Source organism: Pyrgilauda ruficollis, unplaced genomic scaffold, assembly GCF_017590135.1.
Source record: "Pyrgilauda ruficollis isolate IOZ18807 unplaced genomic scaffold, ASM1759013v1 scaffold137, whole genome shotgun sequence".
Classification (NCBI taxonomy): domain Eukaryota; kingdom Metazoa; phylum Chordata; class Aves; order Passeriformes; family Passeridae; genus Pyrgilauda; species Pyrgilauda ruficollis.
In genome coordinates this window covers 827,291-842,479 of record NW_024512210.1, presented here as the reverse complement: position 1 = coordinate 842,479, position 15,189 = coordinate 827,291, and the positions used below count along the sequence as shown (strand labels likewise).

General features: G+C 42.5%; 1 protein-coding gene across 3 annotated transcripts in view; it reads left to right on the top strand.

Moving 5' to 3' along the window:
* The first annotated feature begins 12,401 nt into the window (after window positions 1–12,401).
* LOC121349259 (tubulin polymerization promoting protein) overlaps window positions 12,402–15,189 on the top strand; it is an 84,255-nt gene continuing 81,467 nt past the window's right edge. For all 3 annotated transcript variants that reach the window (XM_041459501.1, XM_041459502.1, XM_041459500.1), the window contains exon 1: window positions 12,402–12,510. The gene's annotated coding sequence lies outside the window, so the exon portion shown is untranslated. The remainder of the gene's footprint in view (window positions 12,511–15,189) is intronic.

Below are 15,189 nucleotides of genomic sequence, written 5' to 3'. Positions count from 1 at the left end.
CAGCACACGTCCTGTGTGGTCCTGGATTATTCATTATCAGTAACTAAATCCTGGTTCTCCTGAACATACTTTTTGTGCCTTTTTAAGTTCACAGTGATTGTTATTGTTCATTTTTTTCATCGTCTTACCCCTGAGCGTTATTAACATTACAATTTTATTAATTATCCTTTTGCCTCCTTTTCTAACAGTAGTCTGTCCTTTGTTTGCCTAATTAGATATCTTGATAAGCTGCATGCTTATGTGCTGAGGCTGTGACGACCTGCTGTTCTGCACCAAGGTCTGGAGTGTGGATGAGGTGAGAAAGAAGGTGCAGGGCACCTTCTGCAGCTCAGTATGAAAGACCTGACAACAAATGAAACAAATAGCTTAATAAATAGAGCAGCTTAGTAAAACATCTGCTTTAAGAAGACAGAACAAATAAGACAGAATAAAACCAGGAATATAGGTAGGAAGTAAACCTTTTGTCCCTTCAGATGCTGAGGACACATGCAAGCAGCATCAGGTGGACCCTGGGCGGACTTAGGTGCAGTATGCTGTGCAGACTGTGCATACTATCTGTGGACAGAAGTTCCTCCTCTTTGGTCCTTCAAGATAGTTCATAATGTTTTTACAAGTAAGCAACTCTACCTGAAGGTAATTGAGGTGAGAACTTCTGGCTGCACTGCTGGACATGGGCAAAGATGTGCAGGCAGAGCAGGAGCTGTCTGCAGGCTCCTCTGCTGCAGCCAGCTGCTGAAGTGACCCTGCAGAAATGGGGACACACACAGAACAGCACAGCCTGGGGGCCACACTGATGTGCACAGCACAGCTCAGCACAGCCCAGCACAGCTCAGCACAGCTCAGCACAGCACAGCCTGAAGGCCTAGCTGGGTGTGCAGCACAGTACAGTGCAGCTCTGTGCCTACTCATGCAAGCTGTGATGTAGATCAGCAGCTCCTCTACCTAAAGCAAGTGGTTTCCCAGGCAGAATAAACACGCCCACTGATCTAGGTGTTACCAGCACTCCTTGTTTGTTTTTTCTTTTCTGTGTTCTGTTATGTATTTGCATTCATACTTGATTCATACCAGTCCCAATATTTGTTTCTCTGCAATGCTACTTTTGTATATTGCTCCTAGAAGTATAGTGGAAAATTCTGTTTCTTTCACTCAATGCCTTTTTCCCCCCTTTGACTCAAAAAAAGGTAAGAGAAGTGTTTTACTTTAAAAAGCACTCTGAAGTGTTCTACTTTAAAAAAATACCTATTTATGAAAGTAGTTCTACTTTAAATTAAAAATCACAAGAATCCAAAATAAGAAGCTGCATCCATCATCATGCTCATCTTTCCTTCTTGCTATCAGAGAAAGCACAAGACTGGGTTATCAGACTGGTGGCCATGAAACACAGTGCTCTGATTTATTTTGTAAAATACTATTCTGGACATGAACTGACAGAGGTGTTCTGATACAGTCATCACATAACCTGAGATTTTTTTTTTAGTCGCTTCTGTGTATAGTTCAATATATGAAGAATGGCAGGACAAAATTTAGTGGCTTTATTGAAGACTTATTTTGTTGGGAAAAAAGGTAGATCATGTTGCATATTGTAAACCTTTGCCAAATAATTTTCACAGAGATTTCTCTCTATCATGCTTTTTTTTTTTAGCCCTTGTATTTCATTTTGGTTTTTTGCTTAGCACTTTTCTGTTTTACCCAACTGGTAGACTAATAGTGCTTTGAAAAAATATTTTCTATCTGTACTTAATAAAACAAATCAATATTATTTTAAGCCAATTATTTTTTAATCATTAGCTGTAACAATTCACAGAACCAGAGCTTTGGAAAGTGAGCTATAGAGCTCTGTTGAGATGGTAGCTGCTAAATCACAGCTTTGAGTACATTGTAGTCAACTGCCTTAGGGACTTTGATGTCCTTAGAAACCTGAAGAAGCTACCCCTTTAATTCCAGTTATTTTCGCATCTCTTTGCCATATGAGACAAATTAATTGTTCTGGCTCATATTAAAAGTTCTTCTACTGTAACAAAAGAGCGTACGAGCATTGAATGAATTTCCAATGTTGAAAGGTATTTTGTTTGATAATTTAGTACTAATGGATGGGTTTCTGTTGATGTTTGTGGGTTTTTTCCCTTGTGGCACATCAAGTATTTTCGTTCTGCATCTCTGTGATGCAATCAAAGAACTAGTTACTGTTCTTCTCCTAAATAGGATATCCATCCAGTACAGAAGTACAAAGCTGACAAAATACATCATGTTTGCTCTGAGTAACTCAACTGACATGATTTTAGTGATCATTCAACCATGCGCATTTAAATGTGATCTGCGACTATTTTAGGAGAAGCCTGATCCCAGTGTAGCTTTGTTTTTTGTCTGACATGACCTGTATGGCTGCTCTGTGTGCACACACACACAAAGCACAAACAAAACCACAGCAGTCTTCCCCCACCACCAAAAAAAAAAGCAAGAACTATGCCACATTTGAGGCTTTAAATGTCCTCTAGCAATGCATGCCTGATTTAATCCCATTTTAATGCTTGAGTTCTTTTCCTCCTTATACTAACTTGCTCTTGTTCACCGTAAGAGTTTTACATTCCTAAAGCAGAAGTAGCAGAGTGCATTTTCCTATCTTAGGTATTCCCATTCATAGCCTGACACAAAATAATCTACATGTAGCAGTACTTTGACACATCAGAGTATAAAATTCGATGTTTGACATGTGGACAAATACTCTACTCAGACATCCTGTTACAGTGGTGATAGAAGTGGAAGAATTGTAATGTAAACACCTGAATACAAGGATAACTTGATCAGCTTCAGCAAAATTACAGAGCATGCACCTGCATCTTTTAGTGTAGAAAGAACAGTCTCCAATTCCACTGATTATTAGAAAACATTGTTGTATTAATCATAATTATTGACCAGAAAGTACTCTGATTTTACTCTATTTGACTGTTTACCTCATATTTTCTAGTTGCTTGGGTTTTATTTGCAATAGATGAAGACCTAAATTAAGAGTCGATGCAGCTATTCAGATGCTTCTGAGGAATAAGCACCAAGTGGCCAAATATGACATTAGACTTAAATCAAAACTAGTTCAGAATTTGAGAACCTTTTTTGTATTTGACCCTTTACTTCATGTTGAACCACAGTCCTAAGCAGTACTGAAAAGATGATGTTTTGATATGGTTTGGTTTAGTTTCATTTATTTGGGCTTTGATCTGAGTTTTCTAATTTTTTTATAGTCACACTAACTGGGAAGTAACGAAATTGCAAATCAAATGCTACCTCCTTTTATGTTAATGATAAGGTTCTTAAATTTAATGGGGCTAGAACTTCACATGTTGATTTCAGGTTGAACTTCAATAAATCCATCTATGGTGCCAGTACATATTCACACTGATCAAATGAGCTCTGACAACGATCTGTTTGTCTTAACACCAGTAGAAAAAAGTATCACAAATAAGTCTGTTGGATAGGCTCATGTGAAATAAGATGACATGTGGTAGCTGTTTGGATAACAATCACTTAGTTTTAACACAAATCTACATCTCTTACCAATTCATTTCCTAATCAATGAACACTTGTTAACAGTTTAAAAATGTTACAATAAAAGAATTCTTACTTTCGCACAAAGAAAATACTTGTGGAATCTAGTGCCAGGGGCAGTCAGCAACATTTGAGATGAACAAATAGGTGACTTTGAGCAACGCTTCATATATTTTGAGATTTGCTGACACAAAGTAATTAAAGCTAAACTGAACAAAAAAATACTCAGCTTCTCAGATTCCAGCAGCTAACTGCTGCAAGTACCTCTTCAGAAAGCTTCTGTTCTGTGGTCAGTCTTGCTAAAGTTTTCCTCTTTCATTTTGACTTTTCCCAGCTCCCCCTGAAGCATTTGAGAATGCAGGTCAAAAGCAGTGCTGAAAAAGCCTAGCACCATGGAAACAGCATGGCATGGCCATTTCCATACAAAGTCCATCAAGATTTTCTACTGTCTTAACTGCAATGCTGAATCTTAGGTATTAGGCTTCACTGAAGCTTACCCTCTCTGCAGTTCTGAAGTCCACTTCCTGGCCATCTTCTCTCCTGTCAGAAAGAGAAGTATGATTTATATGCCCTCCTAAGAGTTTTCAGGGCTTTGAAAAGAGTATACAATGTTAACAAAGACCGAGCGAAAAGGGGAGTGTACATGATAAACTGAATAAACCACCAAAAAGGGACAACAAAATGTTTTTCAATGATTAACTGAGGAAGAAAGAAATCAGAGAATTATTAAGGCTTCAGCAAGTACTTCAGTTTTTGTCCATTGTATGAAATTATATGGAATATAGGTATTTAGAAATGGCTCAGTGGTATTGGCTTTTGAATGTGTTGTCTTTAACTACAAAGTCAGTGGCTTTGACTACAGTGTCACTTCACATAGAGTTAAGATATTCAGTGGATGAAGGACCTGTCTTGTCCTTACAACCTCTAATCCTTACATCCCTCAATGCTTCCCTAAAAAGACTTTTTTTCCTTTAAGTAATGACTTTGTGCTACAATATTCTATGTTGCTCAGATTCCTTAATGCAAAATGGACTATCCCCAATTTATGTGAGCAAAACAGGTGCAGAAGGAAACTGTGAATGTTGATAGCTTCTCCATGGAAAGCCTGTGCAAAATACATGGAAAGCCTGTGCAATTACTGGAATCCATGTTTCTTAAATCGTGATCCAAAGCATTGGGTGCGCTGCAAAGTTTATCCTTTCCTACAGCTGTTCTGCATTGTCCTACTTTTTGTTAATTTTAACTTTTTGGAAGGGCATTGGGGAAGTGAATGTAATAGAAGTTGGAACAGCATTCCGTCTGAGAGAAAGATCATGTGATGAGTTCTCCCAAAAAGGGTTTATGTGCAACAGAGAAGACTAAGTGAGAAAGGGTGTTTTAAACCTTACAGCTTCTGAAGCTCTGATTAAAACTTAACTTTTCATTAAATTTTTTGATGGAAGACTTGGCAATGAAAATTTTATCATGGTCAGTCATTTGCAGGACTATGCTCTGTACTGTTAGAGTGATCAAGTTATTTCACTAATACATGTGCACATCTCCTGCAGTCTGGCTTCCATATCTGCATGATTTTATCAATTATTTATATTTCAGTAAAAGTGATGAGCAGTCCTTATTCCTTAAATATAATCAGATTAGCTTCTATACAAAGTTACAGGACTGCATATGGCAAAATACAGAATGCCCTAAATAAAACTTTCTGTGTATGAGAATGGCTCTTTATGCTTGGCTACCAATTTGAACTTTTGCCACATTCTTCATGTGATTAAATATTCCTTAAAATTTCATATATTTAGAAATACATTTGCACTGCTAGTGGGTATATGGCAGGTAGTAGTTTTGCCCTCCTATAAAGTGACTACAACTATACAAGTAGCTGTACATAAATTGACTGTGTGTAACATAGTATGACATATTGACAATATGAACATGGCACTTAGATATACAAATGACATTACTTATGACTATTGGTATAACTTGGAAAGCTGTACGTAATTCTCAAAAGATGGAGTAGGCTTGATGGATTTTCAGTTTCTGTAACTATTCCAAGAAGTGGTTAAAACAAGGGAAAAACTGAACAACCTCTATTTTTCTAAATGAAGTGACTACTAGACATTTAAGAATTATTCCATAATTTTGAAGGAAGTTTCAACCAAATTAATGCTCTTTGATTAACACAGATTTCTGATTAAAACTTATCATATTTGAAATTTACAAGTGAACTAAAGTGACCTTTAATAATAATTATGTGATCTTGGCGATACATTTCCCTACCCAGGCCTGATGGCTCAAGAAATCCTTTTAGTTACTCTTTACCAGTTCGGCTCAAGACAGGATGTGTCTTCTGATTCACTGAGTAACATAAGATTTATGTAATCTAACATTTTGTCACCATTACATCACATGTCTCTCAATCTGGGAACTAATGTTGCCCACAAAGTTTTCCAACTCTGGTGGAAATGGCTTAATATATTAACAAAGAAGCTGTCTAAGCAGGAAAGAATTCTGTGTCTTGTGGAGAACCAGGCAAAGAAGGAAGAAATAGCAAAAAAATTTAAAATAACAAAACTTTTGAACAGTATTCATATGTGGCTAGACATAGAAATAACAGAAATGGGCAGTAAGTATAGAAGCTTGAAAAGAAGCTGTGTCAAATGCAGGGAAGAGATCTGCATCCCTCCCAGAAGACTTTGTCTTGAAACAGAAGAAGTGGCATATTAGTTGATGGAGAGAATGAAGTAGGGAAATACGTACAGTTTTATTTTGAATAGATTTGTGTTCTTCTTGCAGTGTTAATTAAAATCAGCAATATTCTTGAATTCAACATGAAGTCTGGTTGTGCTATACTTGCTGTGTAGCTCTGGAAAGGAAAAATGTAGAGCAAGTTTTCTACTTTCTGTAGAAAGATGCCTGTTGCCATCAGACCAGCGGCAAGAAAGTTCATCCTTAAACTGCATCTTGTAGGAATTTTGTACTCTGAAAGTCCTAGTGGGACCCGATTATAGGCAGTGCCTGCCCTCCGCTCTATTCCTGGGTTCTAAGGATATCTACTCCTGCTGCAGTAGCTTGGGAGTATTTAACGAGAGTGTGTCAGAGACAATAACATTTGATCAGTCATTTAGTCTGTTTAGAAGAGCAAAACAGAATTTAAAATGCTAGGTCACACTGAAAAATCATTAGGTCAGATCTCATGGGAATGCACACAATTGGCCTGTGCCAAGAAGAAAAGATGGTATCCTTCACCCGCAGCAACAGCCTACAAACACAGCTGTACTGTGTACTGGCCTCCTGGGGAAATGCAGCTAATCTTAGGATAAGATAGTGAGATCTTCAGGTTGTGGCCAAGGGTCTTTTCTCTTGTGAGAGAATAGACTTCCTGAGGAGACTGAGATAATCAAGGGTTGGACTACTCTCTGGATTTTCTGCAAGACCCTGTTCTGTGGCAGAGCACTACTGTCTCATCAGTGTACAACTGAATAGATTATTCTCTGGACTGAGAAAAATCACTCTTTGTGCAAGGATGAGAGAGGGCTTCTGGGAACTCTCAGGAATTATTTGTAACAGTGTAATTGTATTATGTAATGTAAGTGTACTGAGTGCTGTAGAAATCCACAACATACATGTTGGCATTCACATTATTTCGTTTTCTGAAAAATGTCCAAGGCACACGTAGGACCCAATGACAGCATTCTCAAGACAAAAAATAAATGCAGACAAAGAAGAACTGCCAAATTTGCTTTAAAATATGGAAGAAGTTAATTTCCATAAGGATTAAGATGAACCCAAAGTTACATTACTTTAGTAAGATAGTGTGAAAATATGTTGGGTTGACCTTGGCTAGCCTGCAAGGTGCTCACCAATCCCACTATCACTTCCCTGCCTCAACAAGAGATGTGACAGAAAGTTCATGGTTCAAGATAAGGGTAAGGATATAACTCAGTAATAACCATCTTGGGCCAAACAGACTCAGTGTGGGTAAATTAATTTAATTTATTGCAAATCAAAAGTAGGATAATATGAAATAAAAACAAAATCCTAAAACACATTTCTCCCACTGGTCCTTCCTTCCCGGGTTCAATTTCATTCTTGACTTCTCTACTTCCTTCTCCTGAACAGTGGATGGGGAATAGGGGTTCAGGTCAGTTCTTAATGCTTTGTCTCTTCCTCCTCATGCTCTTCCCCCAGCACGGGGTGCCTCCCATGGGAGACAGTCTTTCACAAAATTATACAACACAGGTCCTGCCCATGGGCTGCAGTTCTTCATTAACTGCTCCAGTGTGGGTCTCTTCCACACTGGGCAGTCCTTCAGGAACAGACTGCTCCAGTGTGGGTTCCCAGACGGAGTCACAGGTCCTGCCAGAAAACATGCTTTATCATGGGCTCCTCTCCATGGGGTCACAGCTGTTGTGAGAGGCCAACTCAAGGATGGGCTTTTTCTTCTTCCGTTCACAGGTTCCTTCAGGGAGCATCCACCTGCTTGGACATAGGATCCTCCACAGGCTTCAGGGTGGATGTCCTCTCCATAGGCTGCAGGGGCACAACTGCCTTACCACGGGCTGCACCACAGGCTGCAGGGGAATCTCTCCTCCAGTGCCTGGAGCACCTCCTCCTACTCCTTTCCCTCCAGACCTTGGGATCTGAAGAGTTGTCTGTACTGTTCTCACACCCATCGGCTGCTGTTGTGCAGCAATTTCCCCCCCTTATTAAATACACTGTTAAATACACTGTCACTGTGTGCTGCCACCAGGCTCAGCTTTGGCCAGCAGCGGGTCCGTCAGAGCCAGCTGGAGCTGACTCCTTCTGGCATTGGGGCAGCTTCTAGTATCTTCTCACAGAAGCCAGCCCTGTAGCCTGCTTGGTACCAAAACCTTGTCATGTAATATGGATAATCCAAAAATGGGTTTTTTAAATTTTATACTAGAATTTTCTAAAAATTAGTTTGGGAGGTGTAAAAGACAAGCATCTTGAACAACAAAAGCCAGTTGAAAGAATGAAATAAAGGCTCCAATATTTTGTCTCATCCCTATCCTGGCCACTTGAGAGGGACGTACCTGGTAGACTATGAACTGAAGGGTGTAAAGGAGGATGGTGTGGATTAGGTTGGCAGCACATATATGCCCTGAGGTATTACTGATTTATTTCTGTGACTCATTTGTCTTTGCCAAAACCTCATGATGCCACATTTTCAACAGTATGACTCCAGGACCAGGAACTAAATTACTAAATTCCATTAAATTAAATTGCTAAATTAAATCTCTAAAATCCTCTCCATCCAAGAATATACAGTCTTCAAAGTGTGACCAGAAATTAAGTGTTGTTAGGTTCTTTGATAAAAATCTCATCTCCACACTCTAAATTTGGCACAGAACAACAATATCGAGGAGGGGAACCTTCATCTTTATGGGGAGCTCAAAAAAAAGATTCCCTGTCCCAGTCTCAGGAATGTCACAAAAGAGAACTGATGGTCATCACCTGGGTCTGAAACACACCAGATTAGTCTGGACAGGCCTTCCAGACAAACTTAGTGGTTGAAGTCAGGGCTACAATAGATGCCATTTGGGTTTTGCCTTTTTTTATTTTATATGTTCTCAGTATTCTTCACACATATATTTGTAACTCTGTCATGTATTGCATTAGTAGCTAGTTTTCCCAGTAATTTTCCATGGCCTTTCCCTAAGCAGAAAGACAAAACAAATTCCAGAGCTCCAAGCCCTGGAGGGTACAAGGCTCCATGCTACCTTGGTTCTTCCTGGGAACCAAGGCTCAGAACAACTCTTCAAGATACATTTCATGGACAAAGTACAACTAGTGCTGAAGGGGGCTCCAGAGAAGGGGCTTGGTCTGGGGGGAGGGGGAATTGCATCACCACTTGTCCTCCTAATTGATGTTTTTTATCCATTATACTAATTTCCTAAACCTATAAAAATGTACTCACCCTTGGGAGAGGGTGGGTGGGCTTTTGTGGACATCTTTCCATAACTGCCTCTGAAGGCCTTCAAATAAAGATCTCCTTTTATACTACCTCCTTACTAAAATTATCTTGAGTTTAATTTCCAGGTTAGGCAAAAGAGTGTATAACACATACTGTGGGATGCAAGAGAGTAGGATAGAATAGAATAGAATAGAATAGAATAGAATAGAATAGAATAGAATAGAATAGAATAGAATAGAATAGAATGTTCATCAAGTCCAACTGCCTGATTGTCACAGGGTTGATTCAAAGTTAAAGCTGTTTTTAAGGACATTTTCCAAATGCCTCACACACTGACAGGCACAGGACATCAGTAACCTCCACAGAAGACCTGTTCCAGGGTATGACCACCCTCTTGGTAAAGAAATGTTTCCAAGTATCAAGTCTGAACCTCTCCTGACATTCAGGGAACCTTAGGATTACACAAGACATCTTTTGGCTGGTGTAGGAGACGAAACTAAAGGTAGAGGAAGGGAGGGCTTATCTTGGCTTGGAGAAAATGCATCATAGAGGGCTAGGAGGATAAAAGCAGTTGCCCATGTGTAAACAGGTTGCTGGGCAGTATACTTGTCTGGCCATGACCCACACCCTGATCACCTGCTGTCCCGTATTCTTCCTAAATTCCATTTCTAACTATTATCCTAAATGAGTGAACTCTGTTCTGTGTGGATATGATTCTATGGATGTCTAGGAGTCAGGAACTGAAATCGGACAAGGGATTATAGGGCTTGCAAATCAGCAGAGTCATCAACTGAAGAGACTGGAGTGAGTAAAAACAAGCAACAATAACTGCACTGCAGATAAGGGGTTATATGTGTCTGTGGTGTGAGCAATTGGACCAAGTGTGAGTGCAAATATTGAACCAAACTAGGTGGAGAAGAGATTAAGAGGCTTGGGACGGAAAAATGTCTCTGAAAGTGAGGCAATTGGAGAAGGTGACTTCCAAAGGGACCAAGAAGTCTATGTCAACTGATGGAGAGGATATAAAATCTGAAGGTAAACTGAGAGATTGCATGTGTCTCTGTGTGTGTGTGTGTGTGTGTGTGTGTGTGTACATGTGTGGGGAAGAAGCTGGGGACAACAGTGTTCCAGGCTGGAAGGAGGGCCTGTCTAAGATATTGGGTGGTGTTTGCTCAGGAGAGATCCGCAGTGTGCATGCTTAATGTGCTGCTCTGTCCAAGGAAATCTGTACCAGCACCTGAAGTGGGACTGTGAGGTGTGGGGAATAGCGTGCCCCGATGCCAGTAACTGGGTGACCTATGATCCACAGCCAATTACGGGGTGGACTGCATGTCTAAGCCCAGCTACTGAGAGAACCATGGTGCACATGAGTGAGGAGGTCTGCACCAGCCCTTGGAGAGGTGTTCATTCGTGAAGGTACAGCAGCTGGGAAGATTGGAGATTCAGGTACCAGCAGATCATGGTGTGTGTCTGTGGGTGACAAGTGAAGAGCAACTACATTGAGACTGCAAGTCTTAGGAGCTCGTATGTCCAGGGTACAGCAGTGGGGCACATTGTGAATCCAGGGGTAGACTGAGTATCACATCAGCTACTGGAGGAATCCACATTATACAGAGCATATATTTCCTAATAATACACTTTCATCCTGATTAGTCAAAGGGCAACAAGATGAGGCCGTTGGTGCTGTTCGTGCTTGTATGAGTGCTGAGTGTTTCTGGCTGTATTGATCTGTGTAGCTGTCCACATGTCTATGCACATAGGTATTGCCAAAATGACGTTGCATGTCTGTGCCTACCAAAACCAGGTTTAGTTTCATTACTGAGTACCAATAAAGGCTGGGGGATGAAGGGATTTTGAACAGCCCTGGGGAGAAAGACTTGGAGGTGTTTGCAGATTGATTTGCAGACATTGATTTTGCTCTTATGAGAGATCGCAATTTCGTTTGCCCTACAATACCACAAAACCTTCACTCATACTACAGACAGACTTAATCCTAACCAGAAGGGTCCTTTCAAGTCTCTTTTTGACATTCTGGGTAATTTCAATAATTGCCTTGAGTTACTGAAATCAGAGTTTATAAGCTAATTTTATAATAGTTTGTAAACTATTCTGTATCCTGAGGCAAGTATAGACATATAACCAATTATATAACCAATTTAAAAATTAGCCATATATATCTCCTGCATTTGAAAAACTGAGAATCCATTGCACATCAGCATTTTGCTCTCCTCCCTCATGACTGTCGGTAGGTTGTTTTAACTTCATTCCAGCACAGCAGAAATCAAGTTAAAATCCACCAAGCTCTGCAGGGTCATTGGACTCTGGTTATAAATTCACAGATGAGGGTGCATAACGGCTGACTAGATTCCTGCTGACTCCTGGACTGTGTCTGTGCTCCAGGGTTTTGGATGGGGTTGATTTGTGGGGTAGGTTTGTGGCAACGCCTCTCCGCTGTGCCGGCCTCAGGCTGCTCCCAGGCAAAAGGCAAGCCAAGGGAAGGTGAAGCTTTTACTGAATGCCCGCTGCACCACACAGCCCAGTCTTTCACACGATGTTCATTTACGCCGACGATCCCAGCTTCAAGCACAGCCGAGCGGCCACCCAGACCCAAACCTGCCAGGGCGCGGCAGAGCACAGAGGACATTGGTACCCCTCGGTGCATCGGAAGGGGGAAGCACAGGATGCGCGAACAGGGCGAGGCCCCGCCTGCCGCAGCGCACCTGCCGGAGCGTTTCGGGCGACGGGGATGACGGGGATAACAGGAATAACGGGGAAAACGGAGCGGACGGGAGTACGGCCGCGCCAGCGGGCCATGTAAGGCAGCGCCGGCCGAGCAGTCCCTCAGGCGGCCCGCGGGGCCGGGCGCGGCCCCGGCCGGACGGCGCGCGCCGCCTATGGGCGCTCGCGGCGGGCNCCCGCGCGGGGGGGGCGGTGCCGCTGCAACGGCCGCGCCGGCTGCGGACACCCGCGGCTCCTGCCGAGCGCGCCGCACGGAGCTCCGCCAGCCCCGCCAGACCTGCCGCCATCCGCAGCTGGCGGTGAGTGCGCGGGCGCCGCTCCCGGGCCAACCGAGCACCGCTCCGCCGGGGGTGGGTAGGGGGGTGGGTGGGGTGCGTGTCGTGTGCCGTGCGCCGTGCCCCGTGCCCGCTCCCTTCTTCCCATCGCGCCGCTAATCGATCGCAGCTCGGCTGCCGATTGCGCGAGGGGTGGGGGCGGTGGAGGCGCTGCCGGGGGTCTGGCGGCTCCGGTGCCCCTTCCCGGTGCCAGCCCCCACCGGAGGGGCGCCCGAGCCCAGCCCAGCACAGCCGCCGCCGCCGTCGTTATGTAACGCCCGCGGGGGGTTGCGGGCGGCGGTGCCGTGTCTCTCCTTGGGATTCACCTCCGTGCTGTCCCCGCGATGTTCTGTGTTCCCTTCCGAGAGCCGGGGACGAGGGACTGGCGGGGAGCGGGACTCGGCGAGAGGCTGCACGCCTTTTCCTGCCATGGGGATAGGCTCTGCAGCCGCATCCCCCTATCGCCATCGAGGAGGGACGCGCGGCCGCAGCCAGCGTGCGACCCGGCGGCAGCAGGTCCGTGGCTGGGCGATGCTGGAGGCTGGCTGCGCCCGCGGGCGGCTCCTGGAGGAGCCGGGAAGGAGCCACCTTGCGCGCACACACCAAATGCTCCGCAGTCAGCAACAAAGCCTCAGCCGCCCCAGCTGATGCTGCTGCTGGTGCTTCATGCGCTCGTGCAGAGGCAGCGGCCCCCTTTTATGGAGACCGATGCGGAGACGCTATTTGCCGTTTCTTTTCTTTTCTTTCTTTCTTTCTTTCTTTCTTTTTTTTTTTTTTTTTTATTTTCTTGAAATGCCCAAGCGGTCGCTGGGGGGGCTTCGTCTTCAAAAGCCGCTGCTGTATAGCGTCCTCCACAAAACCAGCATCAGGTGTGGGAGACCATTTAGCGCCTCCGGTGTAATACTCGTAGGTGTACAGCCATGTACTCCGGGATGGAAAACAAGGACGAGACAAAATCCTGTGTTATAATCTGTAACCCTGGCTAGCTCGTTTGAAAATAAATACGACCCCTCCCCTGTCAGATCACCAGCGGTAGCAAATATTTCTCCAGTCCTGGGTAAAAGCTCTTGGACATTGGTGAAATTATTCCAAGGGGAAGTTGGGTGTGTGCTACAAGGTGCCGAACGCACATGTGAATAGCATCTTAAACACTGACAGATTCGAATCATGTAGGAGATGCTGCTGACAACCAGTTTCCCTGTTCATGTTTGGCAGGCTCTACAAATGGCAGGTTTGGGAGGGGACAGGTTTTTTTAGGATTTCACAGAGGGTTGCATAACTCCTCATGTTTATTGAAAAAAAGAAAGAGGAGGAGCAAACCAAACCCCAGCCTGAAATGAAACACGTGGTGCGAGACTTTTACTGAGCCGTCCTGCTGTTTTCTCAGCTAGCATCATTAAATAGCATGCTTTAGGTGGGTTGGAAAGGGTTAGCATGATAGTAAAACATTAAGGTATGAGGTTTTTTCCCGTCTAGTGCTGTGAAAACTTTGAGGAAAACCAAAGAGATACCTATACACTTTCATAGTCTTAGGCTTAAAATAGCATCACTGTTTATCGAACCGTATTTTTTAAAGGCAATGGCCATTTTTTTAATCCTTTAGTGATGAGCCACTTCTTTGTGTTTTTGGAGACCCTATCCCAACTCAACCTTTCATCTCCCCAGTCCAAAATAAAATGCTATTTTGAATGCCTTTGTACATTTCTGGGGCACAGTTACATGCTTTTAAATAGTCCATCATTTGTAACTGCTGAAGTGTATGTCCAGTATTAAATTATATTACAGTGTAATGCTTAGACAGCCTCCCATGCAAGGATCAAATTGCAGATAAAGTTCACATAGGAATCTCCTGCAATGCTTGCACTTGACCCTTGTAAATCTAAGAAAAGATATTTATAAACGGAAATGCACATCCAGCAAGTGGTTCTTTCTGTGTCATATTTAATCTGTGGCTTGACTGTGGTGGAAAAAACATTTTTATTTAATTTTTATAGTAGATATATTCATTCCAGTTACTTTCTAGAGGCAGCTGTGTGATTGTAGTGGTTTTGGTATTTTTATATTAATTTGCTATTTGGTAGTGGTATTGGTATTTATGGTAGAAACTGTTTTTGCTTTTTTTTTCTTGAGCGTAATTTGAAAAAATAAAATTAAGAGTCTTTCAAGGAGTGAGGCAGTCAGTTATGTCAATTTATGTTAAGGTAAGTATTCTCATTATATGTAAAAGCAATTAATTTTACTCAATATATCTCATAGCACTTCAGAGAATAAGCCATGCAATGTTTAACCTTGACAACTTGCTTTCAGGTGATAAGCTAAAATACAAAATAAAATAATGTCAGATGTTTTTCTTGCTTTACACACTTTAATTAGGTAAATCTCCAGTGTGAGGATGTGACCATACTCACAAGCATCTATCTCTCTATGTTTATATATTATTGCATATATTTCATATATTACAACAAGAGCAGTCATTCTGTGGCATAGTCAGTCATTCAGTCATGTAATGTCCTTTTTTATTTGTACACGCATACTGCTTATAGGCTTGCATAAATGGAATGAATTCTCTTTAGCAAGCAGCAAAGTTTTTTTTTTTGTCTCCCCTCTGAAACCCATTTTTATGCTGTGCCTAACTGAAATTAAATGCAGGTATATAATTTCCAC